Below are 27940 nucleotides of genomic sequence, written 5' to 3'. Positions count from 1 at the left end.
AACTAGATTTGTATTTGCTAGCAATAACGGATGGCACCCTCGTCCCCCCATTGCCAGGATAAAGGCAGCCATTTTGAAATTTCCAAAGTCAAAGAGCGTATCTACACATGGAAATTATGATTTTTGTAAAATTTGGTTAAGTTTGGAGCATTTTGAAATTTTTGACATTTTAGTCATTTCCATTGTAACGGCGGCCATTTTGAAATTTCCAACTCCAAAATGTAATTCTGCTCATGCCAGTTATCATTTCTATAAAGTTTCATCCAGTTTGCAGCATTTTGATATTTTGATATTTTTTTTGATATTTTTACTGTTTCCATGATTACACTAGGTAATTCCAAAATTCTAAAAGCAGGCATCACATTGCCATATGTCGTGTTATATATCAATACAGTTTTATTGATCTCTATACAATATTCTTAAAGAAAATGCAGCTTTTATGTATTTTTCTATAGGCTCAATGTTAAACATTTGCCCTGTTTCCATGACAATGGCGGCCATTTTGGACTTTCTAAATATTGTCTTGACATCTAGGCATATCAAGGAACATTTCCATAAAGTTTGATCCAGCTAGGTCTTATAATGAAAGATTTAGAATTTTGAAAATGTTTCACCTTTTTGCAGTTTCTATGGAAACGGCGGCCATTAAAAAAAAATTCCAGAGTCAGATGCACAACTTCACATGGGGGTCCTCATTATGTTATAGTTCCAACATTATTGGATCAATCAATTCTTAGAAACACAATGGACAAAATGTGTGGAAGAATAATAAAAATAAGAAAAAAAAAGAAACGTAGAATAACAATACGTCACCCCAACTCCGTTGAGGGTGCCATAACAACACTTTTCTAATGACTGAAAGACCATATTAGATTTCAAGTATACATTATGAGCGATCACTCTCTGGATTTGTTTCATTCATTGATGACGAATCATCGATACTATCACCAAAAATTTGAAAAATGTTAGATCTATACTGTCATCAAAAAAGAGGTTCTTTAATCTATAATGATTTCATAAATTATAATCTAGATGTTTAAAATTCGATTTGCGTGTACATAAATGTTTAATGTGAAATCTAAAAAGACATTTTGGTATACATTTACTTGTTCCCAAGTAACGCTTAATAAAAGTAAACCACTATATAGTTCAAGGTATGGCCTTCAACACAGAGCCTTGTCTCACATCGAACAGCATACTACAAAGGGCCCTAAAAATGACTGTTCATATACTATAGGGCTGGACTAATAATATTTCGCAATGCCTTTGGATTTTTATATGATTCGAAATTTAGTACATGTAGAATATTGACTTTTTCAACATGACTCTCCCCTCCGCCATAAGTTCCCAACTACCTTTTTTCATTTTATCGTCAATTATATTATTTTCTTCTTAATAGGTTTAATATGGACTTTCTGTGGAAAAATGTCAGCTTTAATTTTCCAATTTCATATTTTCTGCGTTTTGAAGGTAGAAAATAAACCTTGTTCAATACAATATATTTAAAAAATCATGCAAAAAAGACAAAGTTACTCATTCTACTCGCACTCATACACTAGAAAATGAACGTGTATGTTTTAGCGACTAGTAAGGTTTGAAGACAGTCAATTAGAAATGAGGTCTTCGGATCTCTGTCTAACTCCATTGATTTTTTTTTCTACACAAGAATGGAAAAAGATGAGAAAACCATAAAAATAAATAATAAAATAGGTCGACCAGGTGGAAGGCATTTAAGTTTTGACAGTTACTATGCATTTGCTATATCGGACTTTTGACATTTGGCAAAATTTTGGGCACTTTGCTCATTTGAACAGCGGCAATTGTTTCAATAGGGTTTTCCATACATATAAAAAAGAATTAACGGTATAATTCGAAAGAGTGTTGTACTCGCTAAGCACGTAGCAGAGGATTAAACGTTGCTAATCCAAATGAATGTTGCTGCGTAGTTATACATGCTGCATAGCCAAACCATCATGTTTAACACATGTTCATCTGCTTGGTAGGAAACGTCCAGGGATGAGATAACTTGTATACTACAGTTACTATAAGTGTCCCAAATAGATAACATTGAAAACTTTTTTTAACCGCCAAACAATCAATTGCATCTAAATATATAATTGAAGAGAACTTTGAAAAAAGTATTAGAAATTATACCTTACCTACTTGCAAGCTGCAATTCTGTAACCGGTCGGTCTGACGTTAATGTTGTCGTCAGATAGATAAATACTTCACCTTAATTTGTCCACTCGCTATCGTAATATCAAATTTTGCATTTGTTACGATTTATGAATGAAAATTTACCTGAATGTGTTTTACCTGATGACACCTGTTAAGGGATGACTAAACAAAATTACGTCAGTTTAATGTGGTGTTTGTAAACATTGTCCTAATACTTCATTATGAATGAATCAGAATGTCTTAAATATATTTTTCTGGTTTTTTTTAATAGGCAATCGTTTAAGAAACAATTCTCTTATGCCAAGCTCTATTCTGATTTTAATATAGGAAATCCTTATAATTGGCAATATCCTTACACCAAGCATTCATTACATGAAAGAACTATTCCTACCAGACCTGATAAGACACATTTGAAAAAACAGCCCGTTTAATTAGATGAAGCCCTCGCGCTATTGAAAATCAATCGTTCAGTTACTGACATGCCTGCTCTAGACCCCACTTAAACTGATTGAAAGATTATAAATTCGTAATATGAAAAAATCAAGCATATCCCTCACGTGAGGGGTTTACAATCATGCATATACCATCATAAAATATATGAAAAGACAAACAAATTTATTCGTATCATGTCAACAATACACAAAAACTATACTTCAAGACCATTGTGTTTTATTTGTAAAGTGGAATATTTATTAATGAGGTCTTGGTACCTTCCGATGAACATATTTTTTGAAAAAGTACGAGACGTTCGTTGACATACATTGTACCCTTGGTGACGTTTTACAAAGTTTGAGTAGGGTTTGTTTACAAAGCAAAACAATAGTTGTATATAAGATTGACATTTAATAAATCTTAACATGGGGAAGATGAAGGATATCATACAAATAATTTTTACTTTTTTGTATATCAGTATATGGATCTTCTGCATCAATAAGAAATATTAAGATTTGGTAGTTTATTTTCTTAAAACATCAGAAATAAACATAAAAGATTAAAATACTTGTTGATAAAAAAATTAAATAAGTTCGTTTGTATATAATTTAAAAATGTCCCTATAAATAACCGTTAATCTTTATTACAAGAAAGTTTGAAGTAACTTACATTTTACAAAATATCATCTTTAATTCCAATGCATATGTGTAAACTAAACATGATAAAGATTTGTTGTCATTTGATACAAAAAGATATACAACAATACAAATACAATACTATATACAAATTGCAGCTATTACTATGTTGAAACATATACTTGTTATCACATATAAAGTTATCAAGTCCGCCTACAGCAGTGTCGGTGGATTTTTTATAAATGGAGCAATATGTGTTTATCTTTTTCATTTTTAGCCATGGCATGGTAAGTTTATTTTCAATTTATGAGTTTGACTGTGCCTCTGGTATCTTTCGCCCCTCTTGCATAAGTTGACACATCTATAAGACGTTTGTTTTTCATATGGTTTATCTAGTATAAAGTTTATTTCTTAGATCTATTAATAAATGCATTTAAAAAAAAAAGATATTCTTAATAAAGAGATTTGTACACCAATAATATTCAACATATGAATAAACATTTGACATATTCAGATAACAAATGAACGTGGTCTTGAATATATAAAATGAAATATTAGTTTTGTTAACCTTGTTTATATCTGTGTCTTTATTCTGTTTCCTGCCAATTGTTCATTTTAGACATGATAAATGGATAACTCTGAAAGGTTCACTAGTATTCTATTGTCATGTTTGACACTTTCTAGAAAAAATTGCATCAAGTATTTTTTTAAATAGATACTTTTAAGTAAATGGCTATTTTGAAACACCTGTCAGTCTATCTAGGTCCCGGATGGTAATTTTTCTTTTGTTTAAAAAATAAAGATGAAAGATGTTCTACCTTATAATGTTTTCTGTTTAAGTTGAAAAATCCTAGGACATTACGGCAGAACAATCTTGATAGAAATACACGTCAGACGGGTCTAAATCAGTGAATAACTAGTGACCCCGAACAAAAAAATGCCTTATAGAGTTAAGGTGATATATTTGTAGTAATTAAATCTTTTTTATATAAATCCAAAAGTACAGAGTTAATGAATTATTAAAACCATATCAATGATAATTCATGAAAACACAGTCTGTCTACTAGCCTAGTAGTGATACTACAAAAGTATAATATTATTCATTTTCATATCTTAATTACTTAATTTTTATTTCTTACAGTTAGAAAACAATAATCATCTCAATATGACATTAAACGAACTGTTTACTTTAAGAAACAAAAAAATGTTTTGCCCCCTCCCCCTTTTCACTTTATTGGATGTTTTAGCGTTTTAAAACTTTACGCCGGTCATCAATTTTTTCGTCAAATATATAGGTATATTGTCATAGTCAGAACACCCCGTCCAAAACACACTCTTTATGTTTCGATGATGTTTATTTGTAATGAGTTTTATATAAGATCTTTTTTTTTATTACATGGGCTACAGAAATAATGATTTCTGTCGATTGCAGCATTGTAATAGGGGAATTTAAGCTTTTTCATTATCATACTACACGATTAACACTTACACAATTATTTCTGAAATTTATAACTGACTTTCTGCCTAAGTTTTACTTGATTTCACGTCGTACAGGAAGACAAGTATTATGTCAGTTAACTAGGTACGTGTGAACCTTAAAATTAAACTAGGACTCCATTACTTTATAAATGAAAATACCATCAATACTTTGTTCTATAAATAAGCAATGTTTGTATAACAGATTTATTATAATATGATGATAAAGAATATCGTACATTATTTTTGAGAGGCTTTAAACTGCATTTACAAAGACATAATTCTTAATTTCCTATATAGTTTATTGTAAACTTGTACAATAACCACCCTATAATGTGATTAAACAGCACTATAACATAACTGACGTCACTGCGTATTCACACATCCAACACAACCAAAGCGGACTGTCCCTCAATGTTGTATTTTGTAAATACAGCTGTTTCTCAAACCACGCCTCTTTTGGGGAAAAAGAATATTCATAAATAATTAATTTTGTTAATATACTGGTTCCCACTTCTGATCTGTAGGTTGCATCTCATAGAGACACAACTTGGGAATGTTACCATTAAATATAAATGTGGATATTGTTTATATAGAAATATGTGGTAACCCTACAGTCAAAGTAGGGGTAGTTAAGAACCCTTGTGTTATTTTAAATTCTGTAAGGGATATAAGCCGATAACAGAATGGACTGTTAGAGGCTTATATCTTACTTAAACATTGTTTAACACGTTGAAAAGGGCAGAACAAAAGAAAAAGCAAGCAAAGATTTATTTTCATCAAGTATGAAAATCTTTTTGTGAAGAAACTTTCTTTACATAAAAAAATATCCTACATGTTAGCCTTTTAAACAGAAGCTCAACTTAACAAGAATGTGTCCTCAGTACACGAATGCCCCACTCGCACTTTCATTTTCTATGTTCAGTGGACCGTGACATTGGGATAAAACTCTAATTTGGCATTAAAATTAGAAAGATCATATCATAGGGAACATGTGTACTAAGTTTGAAGTTGATTGGACTTCAACTTCATCAAAAACTACCTTGATCAAAAACTTAAACCTGAAGCTGGACAGACGGACGAACGGACAGACGGACAGACGAACGGACGGACGGACAGACGGACGGACGGACGGACGAACGGACGGACGAACGGACACACAGACTAGAAAACATAATGTCCCTCTACTATCGTAGGTGGGGCATAAAAACCGGTAGAAAAAGAAAGTACAGCTGAAGGTAAACAACATGTACTGCTACATGAAGAATAATACACAGGGTATGCATATCATGATTTAAGCGTGCGCAAGTAGTATTCATAGTTTCCGCTCATAGTTTCCGTGAATACCTTTACATGCGTTTTGTGTTTCAAAATGGATAAAGTGATGGAAGTATATTCTTAATGCGAAAACGAAGAAAGAGATGTCGATATTAGTAATTGTGTTGTATCAAACTTTAGATTAAAATCAAATATGTATTCAGAATCTATTCAGATACATTATTTTAGTGTGGATTACAAAGAGGATATAGTCAAAGCAGCTTATAATGGCAAGTTTTAGATATTATATTTCAAAATATTTCTCTCCTATTAGTTTCCTGTTTCTTTCCTGGTTTTATTTTATAATTGGTGACTGAGAAAAAAAGAACAGCATATGAAGACAGGTTCTAGTTGAACCATATCGAGTGCACCGCAGTCGATTTTATTTCAAATATATAATTAATATGAACAAAAGAAGAGATAAAAACATGTACTCAGTTTTTTTCGTTTGTTAGAATTTTCTAGAGACTGTTATTGTCGAACCCAAACATAACCACCTGAATATTTCTCTCTCCTCTTTTCTGTTTTTTTTTCTGCAAGCTAGTTTCGCTCTTTTTTCCCGTTTATTTGTGTATTGAGTCCCTTGTATTTTTTAAATGTTACCAAAAAGTAATTTTGTCTCGATTTTCTTTTTGAAAACATTTATAAAACGATCACTGCAAACAAAGTGCGAATCGGGCACACGATTGTTTAACTTGTAAATCAACGCCAAAACCGGAAAATTGTAAAAAAAAACAAACAAAAACAACTCTTATAGTCCCCTAGTTCATGAAGGAAGTTCTAGATTCGCACTAGATAAAGTTTAAGTTGTTCATGCCTCTTGTATTTCGGCATGATCTATCAAATTTTAGAAGGATTACTTTATTGCTTTTTTCATTTTAATTGTAGTTGAAAATGATGTTAGGAAGAATAATAGCAACACCAGAGGTTAATTTTAATTACCTAAAGACGGACGAGAATACAATCAACAGTAACTTGTTGAATTAGTGCTTAAAGAACCAACACAAAAACATGAGAAAATGGCTGTAATATAAGTGTTAGTAGTATTCAAATTCAATTTGAAAGTGAATTTTTTCCTCAAGAAACCGTCTTGATGAGTGACAAAATTATTGTATTGGAAGGCGACTTTAATAAAATGTTTATTTAATTGTCATTTGTTCTTTGGTTGTATTTTTGTTTACATGATGGAATCAATTGGGGGGTATTTACAGCTAATTTCCTAATGCTTGGAAAGTAAAGCTTTGGTTAGATTGCTTGCTTTGTTTGAACAAAATTTAACCAAATCTTTGTAATTAAGATTGACATCTGTATACTATATATATATATATATATATATATATATATATATACATATATATAGGCATATCTAACCCTATCTGCCATGTGATGATGTGATTGAACGTTATCCCAATTACAATTGTTCATTATATAAACAAAGCAATCAAGCTTACCAAAGTCTTGCACTACAACCTGTAGGAAATTAGCTGTAATAGCTTTTTTTTTCATTGATTGAACTATCATTTACCTTTAGCTGTCCAAAAGAGAGCTATTCTTTAAAATATTGGACAGCTAAAGGTAACATATTGGTTTCTTACAGGTAATTAATAGTCCAATCACTTAAATAAAGTACAGGTAAAACAATAGAATGACGTCACAACAATGTTTTACTAGAAGTTCGAGGCATATAAACATTGCAAATATGCCGTACAGTCCAATATGTTGACCTTGAAAAAAAAAGTAGTGCATCTGAACTTTCCCTTCTAGGATATGATTTTTTTCATAGCAAAAGTGGCACACTTCTAGCTGTAAAGGGAGTTCCTTTGGAAAATGCATTTTTTTTTTTGGTCAATATTTACAGAAATGCAACCTTAAGGTGGTACCTAACACTACAGGGAGATAACTCTGTAATATCAGCTAAACGTTTTAATTACGTTGAGTTGTGAAGGCAATATAAAGCTTCTCAATGATCAAAATTAGTGTTTGTCAAACTGCTATATAACCAGTGTAATTTTTCTGATAAAACGCTTGGTTCAAATTTTTTCAATTTTTTATATTATGTTTAAGGGTCAAAGTAAATACTTTGTAAAATTTTTATGAAAATTAAACGAGCCAAATTAATGTTAGTGAAAGTGTTGGGTACCACCTTAAGCATCAACTTTACTGACAAATTGAAAAAGTGCAGAAATAACTAAATGTCATGTTTTTACAGGTTCACTAGTATTCTATTGTCATGTTTGACACTTTCTAGAAAAAATTGCATCAAGTATTTTTTTAAATAGATACTTTTAAGTAAATGGCTAACTTGAAACACCTGTCAGTCTATCTAGGTCCCGGATGGTAATTTTTCTTTTGTTTAAAAAATAAAGATGAAAGATGTTCTACCTTATAATGTTTTCTGTTTAAGTTGAAAAATCCTAGGACATTACGGTAGAACAATCTTGATAGAAATACACGTCAGACGGGTCTGAATCAGTGAATAACTAGTGACCCCGAACAAAAAAATGCCTTATAGAGTTAAGGTGATATATTTGCAGTAATTAAATCTTTTTATATAAATCCAAAAGTACAGAGTTAATGAATTATTAAAACCATATCAATGATAATTCATGAAAACACAGTCTGTCTACTAGCCTAGTAGTGATACTACAAAAGTATAATATTATTCATTTTCATATCTTAATTACTTAATTTTTATTTCTTACAGTTAGAAAACAATAATCATCTCAATATGAAATTAAACGAGCCAAATTAATTTTAGTGAAAGTGTTGGGTACCACCTTAAGCATCAACTTTACTGACAAATTGAAAAAGTGCAGAAATAACTAAATGTCATGTTTTTACAACTGTCAACTCTTGGTGCTTGAAATATAAAAATTATACGGACATTTCTTCCTTGTCCTTTTATTTTCTTTTTTCTTTTTCTATAATAATGATTGTCTTTTTCCTCTTTCCTGCTTAAGAATGTTTGTTTATTTCTAACAAATACAATTAAATCATGACTGACTGCGTATCAATTAAATGCATCTAAGATACCATGCTTCAAATTGTGAACATCAGAAGGGTCTAAATCAGTGAATAACCAGTGACGCCCGAACGAAAATTTATAAAAAAAAACTAAATGAAGTACAAAGTTGAAGAGTATAGCCCAAAAAGCCCAAACATATTTGCCTTATAGAGCTAAAAGGATATATTTCCTGGAATACAATCTTTCTATATAAATTCAAAAGTTTGTAAAGAGTTGATGTATTATTAAGACCATGTCAATGCTAACTCATAAAAACACAGTCTGACTTCAAGCCCTAGAGTGATACTAAAAAAATATATTTATTTTCATATCTAAATTGCTGAACTTTCATTTCTTACAGTTGAGAAACAAGCAACATCGCAATATAACATTGGAGAATGGATTACTTTTACACAACAACAAAAAACACAGCAATTGTTCCGTTCCCTCCTCCTTTCTCACTTAATCGGATGTTCAAGCGTTATTAATCCTTCCGCCTGTTATTAATTGTTGGTTCAAATAGATGGGTATATCTTCATAGTCAGATCCCCTATCCAACTCACATTCTTTATATTGTGATGAGTTTATATTGTAAAGGTATATAAGATCATTTTTTTATTAATGGGCTACAGAAAGCATTTTTTTCTGTCAATTGCTGCATAGGAATAGGATAATTCAATCTTTGTCGATATCATACTACACGATTTTTATTTACAAATTGACGACTGAAATTTATGAATGAATTTATTCCTGAGTTTTACTTGATATCACGTGGTACATGAAAACAAGTGTCAGTATGTTAGCTAGGTACGTGTGAACATTTAAAAGTAAACTAGAACTCCAGTACTTTATGAATGAAAATACCATTTATATTTTTGTTCTATAAATTTGTTTTTGTAGCCGGTACATGAATATACCAGACTTTTAAACTGTATTAACAGAGACATTTTTTTTCTTTGTAATTTATTGTGAACTTGTTTCCTTTTCAACGTTGTTTGCTTTTGTTATCATGTCGTTATCAGTTACTCTCTACCTATCAGTTTTCAATGTGACATTGATATCTCATATTTCTTTTTAACGTAGTTTAAAGGGTCAATTTTTTTTAAACCTTATGATGAAAAATCAAATCATTTGAATTTGTCTTTGTAAAAGTTTTATCTATACGGTTTGTTTAGTTATACAGCATAATAAAAAAGATTTTTTAAACGAGAACGGTGACTGTTAATCTAAATTATTGGAAATTCTAAGACGAACTAACTTGCTTTATGGAGGCATTTTTGAATGCACATTTATACATATTTCCATATTTTCCTTTCCATATTTCAATTGAAGTTTTTGCAAAATAGTTTGGCTTAGTTTAAAATTTCCCTTTATATGGTTATAATATATGCCTTACGCTTGTATTAAGTATTCTTAAGGGATAACCACGATAAAGTACAAGTGATCTGATTCGAACAGAGATAATGAATCAAACAGAAGTGAATCAAAAATACCACGTTAGAGCCTTGCTCAAGTTTTTACTGACTGTAGAATTAAGAAAGATAGTTCAATATACTGAAAACAATCTACATGCATAAGAAAATCATTTGAACTATACACAATTCAGTAAAAAAAACATGTTTTTTTTTCTTTTCTAAATAGCATGAAATTATATAATATTTTTTGAAAAAAACTGCAACAAATTTATGCGCTTTTTTGGCAGTTTTTCTTACAAAATTTAGATCTGCACCGTTTTGAATTCGTGTTGTTCTATTGTCTTGTATAAATTCTTCATTAAAGATTTGAAAACTATACAGTTTAGCTAAAATGTTTAAATCTAGTGATAGCATAAATCAGAAATCCTTGTTGTCGGTTCAGATTTAAAGTTTTAAGTAAAGTTTGCTTGTAAAACACAATTAATTAAATGCTAACTAGATTACTGCTACTTAATTTATCTTTTAATCTGATCGATGTGTGTAGCAAATACAACGCGGAAACCATGTCAAACTCCAATTGACAGGTTTCAAGTACAAATCAGTAAATAAATCTGTTTCAGTAAGAAATGTAAATGTATTGGGGTGAAAGAGTGTTGACCGAAATACATTCTTAAAATGTATGCAGGGTCAACGCTATAACAACCTGTTAAAATTGCTAAATAATCATAGATAAAGTTCAATTCTGATCATTCATTTTTTTTTGCTGGGATCATGATTGTTACATTTCATTTTGAAATTAATTTTAATTTAAAAATGGTACGAAATGTCTCTTAGCTATCAAAATAATGTATTATAACGAAACATTAGTATTCGTGATCGTTTTATTTCGCAATAAAAGCGAAAGAAAATACTACCACGACAATTTCCCTGAGGTTTGTATTTGTATTGTACTTGTAAAAAACTTTATAAAAATATTTCGAAAATATACATTAAAATGGGTTTAACGGAACAAGATCTTATGAATATTAATAGAAACATTTTCGAAAGTATAAAGCTATCTAAACATAGAAAAACATAATTTCACTTGTCGTTTGCCTTTTAACTTCTTACTTTTTTACCGTTTCTTCTTCTTTTTTTATGCGAGCGTCACCGGTGAGTCATTTATAGACGGCATGCATATCTGGCGTTCAAATTTATAGTCGTCGTATAAAGTATGAGTTTATTTCCAACCATCAGGTTTGATGACATTGCTAGTAGTACCTTCCTCTATGAGGGTTTCAGCAGCCCAGGAGTCAACAATTCTGTTTCGATACACATGTATAAACTGTCATTAATATGGACATATTTATAAATGCACTTTTTATTGCATTTTCGAAATATATTGAATTTCTAACCCAAGAATAAAGAACGTTATCCTTTATCGACAAAACCTTTTGAATTTGTGCTCTTCAGCAATATGGCTGTTTAAATTGTTGTCGATTATCACGGATGAGTCTTTTTTTAATGACATGGCGTAGACAATTGTATTCCTAGCATCTATATATGCTGAGTTTACTTTATTGTTTCAAGTGTAATGAGGGCAATTCTACTCGACGTGTACAAATGTTGTTATTCCATTTCCTAAATATTTTCTTATTTCTATACTTATTTTAGTTGTATTTCATTCAGAAAAGTAATGTGTGTTTATTTTCTGTTAAATTCACTGATCAAACAAACATGTAACACCAATTAATATAAAAAGGCAGGTTTTGTGTATCCTCGAAATGACAAAAAGTTCAATTGTTTAAAGATTATTTCTATTTTTGAAATATTTTCAATTATAGTTGCTGTGATACTTAAATTGAACTTATGTCATATTTATTTCAGCTGAGCATAAACTAGTAATATATACTGCAAATTCAATTATAATAATAATAATAAGCTTTATTAATTGAAACGGTGATTATAAATAGGTCGTTTTCAGAATATCACTAGTATGTCGTTTTAGAATAGAAACATTAATGTTATTAGTATATTCAAGTAAATTATGATCAATTATACATGCATAGATCGAATTGAATATACTTTCTGTTTTGATCAAGCAAAAATCTATACAACTGCTAATTGATGGAAAAAATATGTCATGTAAAGGGGTAAAACAGCTGAGTAAAATACTACATATGCCCTTCCAACCTGTTGCCTACAAATATATTTTGCTATGTACTTACAGTTTCTGTTTGAATAAGATATTTTCCTAACTCTTCTGTACCAAAGAATTATACTCTACATTTAAATACACGTCCTTCACATTTAGATAACAAAACTACTATGATTAAACTAAAAAGTAATATTAAGTTTTAACTTATAAATTTGACATCGTTAATTGTCGTGCTTGAATCTATTTCCTGTCAATTGTTTACCAGTGGAATGTGATACATTATTTTCCCTACGTGGGCTTTCTCAAAGAAAAAGAGAGCCATTTCCTGTAATAAACTAGAGTCGAAAGATACAGAAGGGACATTTAAACACGTAAGTCGAAAATAAACCGACAATACCATAACATAAAAAGAAAATGAAATATATAAAAAAGTATAAAAAACACATCATAGAAAATTTAAGATTGAGAAACCATATCTCCGCTCAACCTCGGGATGATAACCATTTTTAGTATTATATAACATATCGTCAAAAATAAAAGACTTACACATTTTGTACGTCACACTAATCAGTTACACTCGTAAAAAAAATGCCAAATAAAGTACGAAAGAGCATAAAGGACCACAAATTCCCGATGGTCTGTTAAATACAACTAAAATCTCCATTGATTTGAAAATCATTAAAATCTCGAAAAATTCAATATTTTAAACAAATTTGACCTACCTAGTAAATTATACTTAGGCCACACCAATTTGATAAATAGTTCGAAATTTTTTTGTTTTTAAAAAATTCTTGAAAATGAGTTTTTGATAGGCGAGTGGTCTGCAAGAGTAGCGAACAATATCTTTTTTTTTTTTAAAGTGATACATGCTAGGTTTATCAAACAGAAAAAGAAGGAAAATCAATGATGTTTTGAGGCATAAGGCCTGTTATCCCATTTGAATACATTATTCTGACTCTAAGAAAACAACTGTAGACTCTTTCACCTTGCAGCAGCAAATATTGGAAAGAAAACTCTTAAATGTGACTTACAAATGGCAATACCAATGACCTTCACAAATGTAAAGAGCATGCAAAACACATGACAGTTATTAAATTGATACTTTCAGTTTGTAACTTTATGGAAAACAGCATTTTTTTTTGACAATGTTTGAGGTTGAATTAAATTCCACCAAGGGCTGTTCCAAACATAAATGTATGTTGGAGGGAAGGAAGGTACTTTTTATCTTACCACCATGCATACATTTGAATTTGGATACTTCATTTAAATGTTCGAGCAATCTTTATTAAAATAACCACCACCCATCAAATGTTAATACAGGTGCCTTCCTCCCCCAATACAATTAATTCTGGAAAGCCCCCAAACAAAACACAGGATTTTCTCACGGTTTAAGAATGTTTGGTTGCATATAATTGCTTACATCTACTTCTTTTGAGTTTGGTGGATATTTGTATCATTGGCAATTAACCACATCTCGATCCTTATTGTTAAGTTAAGAGATGTACTTGGAAACTAAAAGACGAACAGCAGGATATGTGTTCTCATCAAAACTAACTACTACTGTGAATTATAAGATGCACTCTGGGAATGAATAAATTTTTGATATGGGATAGGTTTTATTTTGATATGGGATAGGTTTTATTTTGATAGTAGGATTTTGACATATTTCACAGTAAATTGCAGTCTTTGATGGATAGGTTCTTTATACCACAAAACATTTTAAAGTTTATTCTGTACAATTGTCCCTTATTGTAAAGTCTCTGAAGACCACCCACAATCTATATAGTACTAGCCAGATCAATAAGGTCACACAACAGTTTCTATCAATTTCACCTTGCCCTGTTCACACGATTTTGGTTTAGGTTTTTGAGGAAGTTCTATTGGTTTTTTTTATTAATAGTGCAAACACATTTTCTTTAGGGGGACCTGTTGATAATTTATTTAAATTATTGTTTGGATCAGAGGGTGTTCTATCTATTTCGAAATTCACAAATTTACAGTTTAACTCTCCAACACAGAAATATCCATGTTAGTGCCAATATTAATAGGTGTAGTCCGAAATTACTCTGACGTCCAACGGCTGTTTTGCCAGACAAGCCCCAGCCCCAGCTTGTCTGACAAAACAGCCGTTGGACGTCAGAGTAATCTCGAACTATGATAGGTGATACCGACGGCTGTTGTCGAAATCGTATGTGTTTGATATCACCAAACGAAAATATTGACAGACTTTATTTACCCTTTTAGCTTCATAAAAGATATCTTCGAAATGATATCGGATATCGGATATGTTCCTTACGTCGTAACTACAATCCCCTGCCCTTTCATGAATGTGACCTACCGTATTAGACTATTTACCGGATTTGTAATCACATAAGCAACACGAAGGGTACCACATGTAGAGCAGAATCTGCTAACCCTTCCGGAGCACCTGAGATCACCCCTAGTTTTTTGGTGGGGTTCGTGTTGTTTTTTCTTTAGTTTTCTATGTTGTGTCATGTGTACTATTGTTTGTCTGTTTGTCTTTTTCATTTTAAGCCATGGCGTTGTCAGTTTGTTTTAGATTTATGAGTTTGACTGTCCCTTTGGTATCTTTCGTCCCTCTTTTCGAATGTAAATGATGACGAACAACGGGTAGCCGTGTGATCAATGTTTGCCTGTCCTCGGTATTCAGCCGAAACCACAAAAACTGATGGCTGGACATTTTGATTTTTATATTATCTTTCACTTTTTATTGATTGATCACACGTGCATTTGAACCCAGATTAAGTTATATGCAAAAACAAAGCGTCAGTGAGAAAACTAATTTCAAGGTAAGACTAATTTCGGAGCGGCATGCGGACCAAAAAAATACGGAAGCGGTTGGTTTTTTTTTGTTAAAAACTTGATTTCTCAAAAACAGGAGCGAGAAAATCCAAAGAACTATTAATCAAATTGGTGTAGCCTTATAATTTTTTCCTATAATGGCAATACCTTAATTCCTTTTTATATATTTCAGAATTTGTGTCTTTATTGAAAACTAATCAATATGAATCAAACCTAAGTAATGCATTTTCTCCCTATGTTTGTTTTTATAGGTAAAACCGACACATAAAACTTGTTGTACAATACATGTATATCTTTACCCGGAGATGACCTATGCACACCTGGGTATACATTTACAATTAATTCTCCATAGGCGGTAATGGTAACGTTTTCCTCCGTTGCGCAGTCCATATCGTTTACTTGAACATGTATGATGGCTCATATCGAAGCTGATACATTTATACATGTCTGGTTAAATTTTCGGGGTGGCAAGTGAGATTACTTTTTTCGCAAATTGATGGACGCCGGAAGATGGTGAAAAATGTCACTCTCCTCATGAAATAATCCCAAAATTCTGATCATTAAATTCAATAAAAAAATTGTCCTTTCCAATAATTTATTTCAGGTCAAATCTACATCTTTCTTTTCCCATCACACCAGCTCTATAAAACAGTTCTTATTGTTCATTTATGTCCATTTTTAAAATCACAGCATCCACAATTGTATGGCGGACTAATATTTTTTTTAATTACGTCATCTGAGTTCCTCATCTCAAGGTCTATTAGGGATCCTGACCCATATTGAAATTCATACTTCTGATTTTTCCAAATATTTTTATGTGATCTTCATCGGTATAACATTCTGAATAAATCTGTGTATTTTTGTCCATTTCTGAAAAAAAAGAAAGTTGTTTTAGCACTACATGTATACGGCAATGACACTTTCGTCGCTATATTCATTTATTTTAAATACAATGTGTTTGTATAATTAATTTCTTCCAGAATACCTTCACTAGTCAAAACAAGGACAAAACTTCTGATTATAACCTTTAATTACAATACACAGACCCTGTTAAAGCATTCTATAAAATTTTCTTGTGCCTTAAAGTGCATTTTGACAGAGAAATTATGCAAAAATGAAGATTTTATAAAAAAAACCAACACCAAAATAGTTATTCTTACTAGTGGAAAACTGGTATTTCAAACTGTGGAAAGCACTCTTAACTACTTGGAAAGTCATCCTTATCATATAATTAGAGTGCAATATAGTGCAAATTTTCAAAACTTGTCCTTTCACATAATTCTATTTGAGAAAAAAATGTTTTTAACATGTATTTCAGTGAAAACCTTTTATTAGTGAGAAATCCACATGAGGTTTTAAAGGAAACATTGTGACATCACATGTATTATGGCGTCATTAAATAACGACAGATCAAAATAGAGCTAAATATAGTTTGCAGTGTTACGTGAGAAACAGTTGCCGCAAGATTTAACTCGAAATATTGAGTCGAAACGATCTGTAACTAAGCCTTTCCATTTAATACCAAGACCATAGCAACAGTTTTCATAATTGCATATTTTTAACATACCGACTGTAATTTCAATTGCATAAATACCATAAATAAACAATTTAGAGCTTGCCTAATAAAGCAAAATGCTTACCAGTTATTCAGGACTTTTTAAAACCTCTAGTTTGCCATCTCAGGTTAAAAAGTAATGATATGTCTGGAACTGAAATAAGACAAAAAACTTACTCAGGCTGTGTTATCATTTGATTTAAACACACACAGATTGACAGAAGTACTATTGAGAGAGAAAAATCTAATTCTTGAAAGTTTAATCACAAAGAAAGACAAATGCTTCTCCCTTGTGGCTTAGTCACCTTCATTTAAACCTTTTATTTTAGAAGCAATGGGTAGTAGCTAACTAGCTAAATAGTTGAATAGGTGCAGAAATATTGTTTTCAAAAAGGTTTGACCCTCCCCCTTTTTCACTGAGAAATGACAATATCTATTGTTTTGCTCAAGTGCATTAAAAATATTAGTTCATGATTTTCTTAAAACATGTACATGTTTTTTCTGTTTTTTTGCATATGATATCTACTGACCAGGGGTCAAATCATTGGATAAAAGCACATGCGATGATGTATCTCACTTTACTCGTATGAAGTGTGTTATCTCCCTTGATTATCAGGTATTCCTGTAGACCGAAGTGATAATTACAAAACAAAGACTATATTGTGTCATGTTTACTTACAATTTAATAATATTTAAAAGTTGTTTCTTGCCTTTTTCAATATAGTAAACAAATTCCTTTCGGATCTCTCGGAAGTAAACAAAGTTATGATTGTGCCTAAAAAAAGTGTTCAGCCCCGTGCCAGTAATGCATTTTAAAAGCAAAGTTTCATTGAGTTTTTGCTGATCTTTATCAATAATATTTATCTTAAACCATTTATAATAACTAGATATAAATAAAAAACTACTAACCATCATTTTCGGTGGTGTACAAGGTGAAATCATCCATAAATCAGCCTGAAAACTTCTGGAATTAAGCTTCTAATTTGGGTATACATTTACAATTAATTCTCCATAGGCGGTAATGGTAACGTTTTCCTCCGTTGCTCAGTCCATATCGTTTACTTGAACATGTATGATGGCTCATATCGAAGCTGATACATTTATACATGTCTGGTTAAATTTTCGGGGTGGCAAGTGAGATTACTTTTTTCGCAAATTGATGGACGCCGGAAGATGGTGAAAAATGTCACTCTCCTCATGAAATAATCCCAAAATTCTGATCATTAAATTCAATAAAAAAATTGTCCTTTCCAATAATTTATTTCAGGTCAAATCTACATCTTTCTTTTCCCATCACACCAGCTCTATAAAACAGTTCTTTTATGTCCATTTTTAAAATCACAGCATCCACAATTGTATGGCGGACTAATATTTTTTTTAATTACGTCATCTGAGTTCCTCATCTCAAGGTCTATTAGGGATCCTGACCCACCTAGCTCGTGCAATGAAAAGCGGGCAGTTTAGGAAATAATATAATGAAACCAGTTGGTTCAGACATGTTGTTTGATTGTTTACTGCGACAAAAAAAACAACACAAAAAAACACAAACAAGACACTTTACCCAAACAAAATTCAAACCTTAGGAAATATTTTAACACAATAAGTAGCTTTCGAAAACGGAATTTTGAAAATGAGAAAATAGGGGGGTCAAAAAACGGGCATTATCGTACTTGTCGTTGTTTATGTTGAAGGCATCTATCCATTTGAATAAGAAACAAAGGATCTGATCAATTAAATGTTCCTCATTTACAGACAGAAATCAAGAAATTTAGAATGTCTATCTGTTAAGAACATAAATTTACCACACATAGGATGTTTTTAGTGGTTAAGAAGTAGTTAATTTGACTTTTCTATATAGTAACATTTCAGCAGTGCCTTTATATAAAAGAGATGTCCTCATGTTGAAACGATATTCTAGAAAACCTTGATAGTGGTTTGCTGCTGACAATAAGCGTTTGAACTAAAAATGGTATATCAATAAAGTGATATCATTCCGTTGAAGGTTCATGGACGTCATCACGATTTGGTGAACATCCACGGAATATCTGTGTTAGATATGACATTCTATATGTTTGAATTTTGTAGTCATAAGTTCCCTGTTCCTTTATCTAATATGAGCTTATTATGAACAACGCGAATCATGCCAAATGTGGAGCAGGATCTACTTTACATACAGGATTGCATGAATTTTCCAATTCATGTTAGGGTTCGTGTTGCTCAGACTATTGTTTTTGTTGTAGTGTTTTGAATAATCTTGTTGTCTTTTTGTCGGTTTTTATTTTTGGTCTTTGTGTTGTCTGTTGCTCTTCGATTTATGAATTTTATTGTCCCTCTGGTATATACAATCAGTCCCAATGACACATAGTCCGTCTCAACTGTTTATGAATTTGAAATATATGTGTTTTTTACGCACAGCCATAGATTGTCATTGCTATTTTTGGTACATCTTCGGAATTATTATTTTGATCAACCTCATCATTTGCATATTATGTCCGTCCTTTCATTTGATAAGATTCGAGCGCTACTGCTGAATTTCAAGTAGACAACACGTATGTTTTGGCGAACCTCATACAAAGCCAGGCTTTTTGGTGATTTTATTTGCCTCTTGTGTTGCTTCAAATCACGAATTGGTTGATCTATACGATGTGTCCTTGTCTTAACTTACTACTGACCTTTTTACCACGACGTAGATTGTAAACCACAATCTAAGACGTGGTAAAAACGTGACCCATTCCAGAATATAACTGTTGACGAAGGCGAATTCGTATTTTTATACGACTTGTCTTGGCATTTATACAACCAACATTCATGTATTTAGTAATGATGTTTATTTTGTTAGGACGGTTGGATATTGTGTTATATCTTGTTGTTGCTGGTTTTAATTCTGTATTTTCGGTGCATTTCATATATGTCTTATTTGTTAGTATATTCGAGCATTTTTCCATTTCCAATAATTATTACGTCTTCAAAGCATTAATTTCAAATAGCCTTTCTAGACCATCATAAATAAAGGCAATAGTAGTATACCGCTATTCGAAGGTTATACATCGGTGGAGAGAAAAAAAAGGGAAACACATCAACTATAAGGGAAAAAAACAAAAAACAAACGAAAATGCAACACACACAGAAACGAACTATAAGATAACAATTGCCATTTTTCCTGGCTTGGTAGAGGATATTCTGCAGTTTACATGTTGTAATGTGCCATTACATCATTTATTAATGTACTTCTCTGTGCTGATTGTGCTTGTGTATATTTGTACTGATCTCTTGTAAAATATTATTGTAATTTTAGCGGTATTTTTTTAACAATCCGATATAAGCGGGATGTTTGGATTTATTTTCTTGTTATCGGTTGATGACATTTGCTGTATTTGGCAAAACTTTTAGGAATTTTGGTCCTTAATGTTCTTCAACTTCGTACTTTATTTGGCCTTTTTTTTCTCACTTTTTTGGATTCGAGCGTCACTAATGAGTCTTTTGTAGACGAAACGCGCGGCGTATATACAAAGTTTAGTCCTGATATCTATGATGAGTTTATTTACAACCACTAGGTCGATGCCACTTCTGGTGGAGATATATTTCCCCGAGGGTATCACAAGCCCAGTGGTCAAAACTGTCTGTGCTGACATGAATTATCATTGATATGGTTATATTTATAAATTAACTGTTTACAAATTTTAATAGAATTTTTGTAATACTAAGGCTTTTCTACCTCAGGAATAGATTACCTTAGCTGTATTTGACAACACTTTTCGGAATTTTGGTCCTTAATGCTCTTCAACTTCGTACTATATTTGGCCTTTTTTCACTTTTTGGATTCGAGCGTCACTGATGAGTCTTTTGTAGACGAAACGCGCGTCTGGCGTATATACAAAATTTAGTCCTGATATTTATTTGAACAGCGGTATAATACTGTTGCCTTTATTGTTGACTGATGAGTTATCAAGCCTCATGTAACATTGTTTGCTTAAAAATATAACACAGAACGTTTTCTATATCTTAACAAAAATGCCTGAAGAATGAAATTTAAAATCTGCTTAATTAATTAACATTCAGTTGAAATATTAAATTGAAAGGAGATCAAATTAGATATACAAGTTTGAACGTTTGGTGAGTTGGAATTTTGTATTGCAACTGAACCTCATACAATATTTGTGTATTCTTTGACCCTGGGCATAATAGCGTTACCTTTCCAATTTCACTAAATAACTGATTGAACTCACATTTCCGACTGGACATGGTTTAGTAATTCTATTGATCGTCATCTGGTAATATATCACATATCTACACATCTATTTCTCACACAATATTATACCTACAGTGTTTATTTAAACAATGATGAAATATTACTATTCATTCATGCCCTAATTACAAAATAGTGAACAAAAGGTTTTGATTTCAACATCGGAACTATTACCTAGTGTAGTTTAAAACCTATACAGTATTATGATACATTACATATTCTTGATTAAGTCTTTAAAATACTATTTCAAATGACATAAGCACAAATTATGTCCTGTCTATCCTACAAAATATTGGAGGAAAGTGCTTGAAATTACGTGCACTCGATGTCATGTCGTACTTGCAAATCTTACAAAGCTATAAAAATTCAAAGAGAATGAAATTATTTGATTTAATAAAATTTTAAGATAATTTCTTATTAATTATTGAGACCCCCGCACTATAGCATACCTTTTTCTTGTTTTTCATATCAAGCTTCCCTAAACCCTGGCATTACGGAATTTTGATATCTTGTACATTTTATTGTTCGCAGTTCCAATCCACATCCCTGAATCAAAAGCATGTTTGTCTTAACTGTAAGATAAATTGAAATATCTATATATTTAGTCCTCAGATTAATCTAAATCCGGTAATTTCAAGAGTAAAAAAAATGAATTTCAAATAGAACTACCAAACATTACATGTAAAATTTTCCTCTTGCTTTTATGGTAACATTGCATATACATTTTGCTAGTAGTAATACCTCTCAATAAGTATACTGTACACACCAAACGCATAATACATAACTTCTTTTTGTAGAACCTCAAAAACTATCTGACTTACCGTTACTTATAAGTACGGATGTCAACGAGTACTCGAGTATCACTCGGTAGCACCGATTATCGATAAAAACATGATACTCGACTAATCTGTTTCCCGTTAGAGTGTTGTTGCTTTCTTCAGTTTAAACATACAATTTTTTAATTGAGAGCGCCTCCCTGGAAATTACATATGTATTGAAATTGATAAAATTTGAAATACGGTTCGAATGCTGTCATCTAGAATTATTCCTAACAGATGTAATCTTAGTCATTACCTCACTCCTGTACCTGCAGAGCATACATTGTCCTCAGCAGGACTGTTAGTTACCTAACAAATTTGAGAATTCCAAGCAAAAATTGAAAAAAATAATATTTCTAAATAAGAACAAATTCTCAGACAATGATTAATGGCATCAGTAATTAAAATTGATTGTTTAAATGTTAAGGATATAAATCACAACCCAAAACAACTTTTTAGACAAAAAAAAAGTATCAAATAATCAGTTGTACAATACATGTACAAAGCATTATCATAACTCAAGTATCTGACTTCTGTGTTTATTGGCTAAGAACCTCGACATATATTTAGACCATTATGAATTTGAAATTTAATTGTAGGAGGCTTAGAAAGGGGAAAATGCGAGGTTCTACCGAGCGGTTCACCTTTCGTGCCGAATACAAATACAATTCATATTTCAAGACACTTTACGTATATTTTTTTTATACAGAAATCGAAAAAAAACCCCAAAAAAACAAAAAAACTATGTAACAAATATTGTTAAAAAAAAGTGTTTGGAATTTCCCTCTTGGGGTACCATTTTGGGGTATTTCCCTATTACCGTAGTCCAGGCGGTAAGACATTGCCATTTTAATGAATTAAACAGAGAAAATGAACTTAATTAATAACATTTAATAAACATAGAATATAAATTACCAATTTGAAGACATAACAAGTATAAATTCATAAAAGTTTGACCATTGTTACTACACGTTGTCATGGTTGTGACGTGACGTTGTTGATGAAATACAGTAGTTCTGGTAAGTAGGCGGGGCTTAAAGGTTAGTTGAGGTCATTGACGTATAAAGCTTACGTTTATACGTATAGCTTTATCTGTATAGTAAAATAGTTGATTGCAGTATAATTTTTTATTCTTGTTTTATATTTACCTATATATACACATTTTATATTAACATATTGGTATCAACTAACAACTTTTTATACTTGAATATTTTGCACCTTTGGGACACCATATTGTTTTTGAACTTGTTATATGTAATCTGTATAAGAAAATTACAGACTTCAAACAGATTTTAATAACTTTTCCTAGGCATCTCATCTAAATTTCCCCTGTTCTTTGGGGGTTAACGCTGCGAAGACTTTATAAGGCATCATTGTTAAGAAGTTAAAGCTGCAAACCAATTTTAAAGATATCCAGTTCAGTAGTAGATTAAATGCTTAATATTTACAATAGTATTAGTAGCATTAAACTATTTTAAATAAATAATTTGTTTTTTTCTTTCTTAAAGTACTATGTACTATACCTGAAATGAGAAGGATTCTTCTGATAACTGCACCAGGTAACATCTTCATTGGCACAAAGAGAGTGGTCACCATATAAATGTGGAACTATAATATCCAGTGATTTTCTAAGACTCTCTGGCTCTTTTGTCTGGCATTCTTTTATGGCGTACATGAAGCATCTCCCAATGTAAGATATTACATTTGGTTGTTCTCGTACTTTATATTTGTGGCTAAGCTTATATAGTTTTGATGTGATGCCTTTTTTAGTGTGGTTACTGTCATCTTTCTTCTCAATGGAAGGGAAAACAGCGTTCAGTCGAGAAGTTGTGGTTGAGTCATTATCACCATGGATGACATCTATTGAACATCCAGTTTCCTCTAACTCTCTGGCCATTGATATTGCAATGTCAGGCTCCATTGCCTTACTAGAACCGTCCCAGTGTTTTGAACATTCGTGTACAGGTATAGTGTGGTTTTTGCTCTGATGTAGGGCACATGTCTGGCAAGATTTACTTCTAAGAGAGAACTGCAGTACCTTTCCTGTTTCTTTCCCAATTAATGATGCATGGCCTGAAATTATTGACGTCATTTTTACTTAAAATGATTCCAAACAGGTAAATTACCATGAAGGCAGAGGTAAAAAGAGTTATGCCTCGTGTAAATATGAATTACATGTAAAATTACATGTGTACAATTTTTACCAGATTTTTATGACATTTATATTATTGTTTTTTATCAGCAATGTCTAGGACAAATTAGAAAATCAGTGTAGATCAATTATTTTTAAAAGAGTTATGTCCCTTGAAAATATCAATTATATTGAAAAATGCGTTGTAAGCATTCCAACTGATTCCACATGCTATAAGATAATAATGCTATAAGATAATAATACATTTGTACATGCAATATGAAAAGTTTAAAATAACTAAAAATTTAATTTATTTTTTGATTATTGATCTTGGAGTAAGTTTAAGTTCGAAAGATAAAAAATGTGCAACATAAGGGACACTGACACTTTGTTCTTTTATTTTTTCTTATTCATTGTTTTTGTACATAAATCAGGCCATTAGTTTTCTCGTTTAAATTGTTTTCCATTTGTCATTTCACGGCCCTTTAGAGCTTGCTTTGCAATTTTGGTTTTACTCATTGTTCGAGACCATGGTGGGACATATAGTTGTTAATATCTAAATGTTTTGGTTTATAGGGAATAGATGTCTAAATTTAGCAATCATACCACTTCTTTCTTATTTTCATACAAGTAAAAATAAACAGAAAAGTTCTCACCTGTATTGCTATTATAATTCCATCCTGTACCCTTTTTCTACATATCTTAAATACATGTACCGAAGAATTTATGTTAGGCAAGAAATAAAATTTTAATTGTTTGATGTTGCCTAACCAACCATCTATAAAGCAGTCTACCTGTATTCTAAAAAAGCTGTTTTTACAAAAGCAGATTTTGGCAACAGATTATAAAATATTTTCCCTTTGATGAAAATGATGGAGAAAACATAATTACTTTCCAAAATATTGTTCCTGATCAAAATCAAGCCAGTCCTGAATCAGCCCCTTATTTAGAAATGTTTGGTGTTTATATATGCAATTGTAGTGAGTTAGTGTGCACTTTTCGATAATCACTATTTTCAAGTAAGTAACCGGTCCATGAGTTTTCTTTGCTACGAAACAGGAGAAAAGCTCAGTAATTAGCCTTGCTTTTCGTCCTGTTTTTGAAGCTCATACAAATAAATCTTATATATTTCAACAATGTACATATATTGTATATTTTTTCAGGATATTTAATATAAAAATAATCATTTGGAATTTTAAATTTTTTTACCTTTCCATTTCCCTTTTCAATTTCTTCCTTTTGGGCCTCAAGACAAGATTTTTTGGCTACAGTCTCCAGAGTTGTTCAATCTTTTGTTCCCTTCTCTTAAGAGTGGACGGCACAACTTGTGGTAAATTTAAAGTTGCAAGCAAGTTGTTAATTTGTACTGGGCCCATTCCTGTGTGTACCATGGCTACAATATTTTGCATACATATTAAATATAAAGAACAATTGCTTCCAAGAACAGTCGCATTTTTTATCACATTAAATGCATCAACACTGAACAGAAATATCAATTCATTATTAAAATCATGATTGTCAAATTGACATATTTATTCTGTATTAATTTTCATGCAAGCTAAAGGAAAAGTTGAAAATGTATATGTTACAGACATTTTCTAAATTTAGGCATTTTGTAAAATGACTGAATTTTTAGGCGTTTTCTAAAATGCCTAAAATTGACAGGCATTTTGTAAAATGCCTAAAAAAAACTAGTCATTTTGTAAAATGCCTGAAATTTTTAATGAAAATTTCACAAAATGTCTGATCTGTTTCAGGCAAATTGTGTAAATATGCAATAAATGAATTAGATGATAAAAATATATTGTAAAGCTACAAAAAAGTGTTGATTAAAATAAATTTAAGATTATTCTTTAAAAATGTAGCCTGCAGGTTAAGTTTTTATGTTTTACTAGTTTTAGTGTCTATAATTAGAAACTCCATAGAGCAACAACTTTGAGTAAGTACTCACTCTGTATTTCATTAATGATCTTCTTTTCATCATGGCAGAAGGGTATGTTGTTCTTACACCAGAACAAAGATTTACAAACCAATTAATTGAAAACTCTGATTCTAATCAAAAAAGTATTATATGGAACAGAGAAAAATATGAAACTATTTTGAACAAAATTAAGAATGGATTAAAAGGACATTCTTCGGATTATTATCATATGCAAAGGTAGCTAGGTGCATTTCTTCTGTTGAGCTATAACTTAAAAAAGTAAAAAAAGTACATGATCACATATGAAAACTTCTAATAACATTAATTATAAATAAGAAGATGTGGTATGATTGCCAATGAGACAACTCTCATTAGATTGCCTCATAGGCCTATTGACTATGAATGAAATATTTGCCACTGGAAATTTAGAATGCACCAATTCATTGACAAAACATCAAAACATTGAGACTTTTTGTTTTTCTTTCTTTTTTTTCTGCTACTAAATTATTCTTTTCTGCTAATTGTATAAGGCCACTATTGAAAAGTTACAAACTAACAAATTTATATACTTTGAAATTGCAGATTTGATGTGTTACACTGTGGTGATGTAGAAAAATTGATTAAAAAGCGACAGTCAATGACAGATCCTATCCTATTTTATGCATATGCAGAGGAAATATACAGCATTATAATGAGAGCACATTTAAACACTGGACATGGTGGAAGAGATAAAATGGAGATCCGTGTAACCTTATTGCTGTTGTTACTGGACAGGAAGTGCATGGTTATAAACTTGGAATGAAAGATGGAACACTACGTGGACTTTACACCAGGAATCAGTTTAAACTATCTGACAGTAATTTTATTGCTATTCAATGTGTAAATTATGATAATGAAATATCCTTAAGAAAAGCTGTCAGTAATGTTTTTTCCTTGTGTGATGGTGAAGGTTACATGAAATGTGGCTGTAGTGCTAGTGGTAAGACTAGATGTAACACTAAACGTTGTCTTTGCAAAAAGTCAGGACAAATGTGTAACGGTCGCTGTCATCCAAACATTACATGTAGCAACAAATAATTGTCATCTTCAGTGTTAATGTGAATGATTTAATTACAATTATAAAACTTTTACTGTTTAAATGTCATGCAATATTTAATGATAGAATAAAATTATCTATTTGATATTTCTAGTTGTTAAATTTTGAGTACATTCAATTCAGTTTTAGTCTTTTAGGCATTTTGTAAAATGCCTTACAATTTTTTCAGGCATTTTATAAAATGCCTGAAAAAAATAGTCAATTTGTAAAATGCCTAAATCATCCAGGCATTTTAGAAAATGCCTAAAAATTTCAGTCATTTTACAAAATGCCTAAATTTAGAAAATGCCTGTAACATATACATAGTATTGGATGAATGAATATTTAGTCATTGAGCTTTATAATAAGTCACTTAAGCTTTAATCCCTTTTTTAATTACATAAGGAAGAAATCAACTGATCCAACACCACTTTTTTCCAAAAATATAAAATCACATCTTGGGGCGAAATTTGATGGGCATAAAATTTACATCAGTCATCATGGTAATATTCTTTTCTTTTGCCTAATATTAATCATGCTAATGTAGACAGAAAATGAGAAAATAATAAATTATAAAGCAGCAAAATTTAATCTTTAACCTTATAGTATTGGATTCAAACTTTAACTGGTCATGATAAATCTTAACCAAATGGGGCAATATGCGCAATTGTTTCTACATAGGCGGCAATGGTAACGTTTTCTTCTGTTGCTCAGCTCATATCATAAACTTGTATATGTACATGTATGATGGCTTGTTTCGAAGCTGAGACATTTTTA

General features: G+C 31.2%; 2 long non-coding RNA genes across 3 annotated transcripts in view; both read right to left on the bottom strand.

Moving 5' to 3' along the window:
* The window catches only part of LOC143042077 (uncharacterized), a 258600-nt gene that overhangs the window by 219071 nt on the left and 11589 nt on the right, over window positions 1-27940 (bottom strand). Inside the window, exon 1 of one of the 2 annotated variants that reach the window (XR_012967876.1) lies at window positions 12665-12736. The exons of the other annotated variant lie outside the window; for it this stretch is intronic. This is a non-coding gene — a long non-coding RNA (uncharacterized LOC143042077). Of the gene's footprint in view, window positions 1-12664; window positions 12737-27940 lie in introns of those variants that run through there. 2 annotated transcript variants of the gene reach the window in all.
* Window positions 15999-18258, bottom strand: LOC143043330 (uncharacterized). Its single transcript, XR_012968314.1, has 3 exons — window positions 17882-18258; window positions 17058-17126; window positions 15999-16287 (listed from the first exon to the last, which is right to left on the bottom strand). It is a non-coding gene; the product is annotated as an uncharacterized LOC143043330 (long non-coding RNA).

This window comes from Mytilus galloprovincialis, chromosome 8, assembly GCF_965363235.1.
Source record: "Mytilus galloprovincialis chromosome 8, xbMytGall1.hap1.1, whole genome shotgun sequence".
Taxonomy (NCBI): domain Eukaryota; kingdom Metazoa; phylum Mollusca; class Bivalvia; order Mytilida; family Mytilidae; genus Mytilus; species Mytilus galloprovincialis.
Note: the sequence above shows the minus strand (reverse complement) of the source record. Positions and strands in the feature narration are given on the sequence as shown.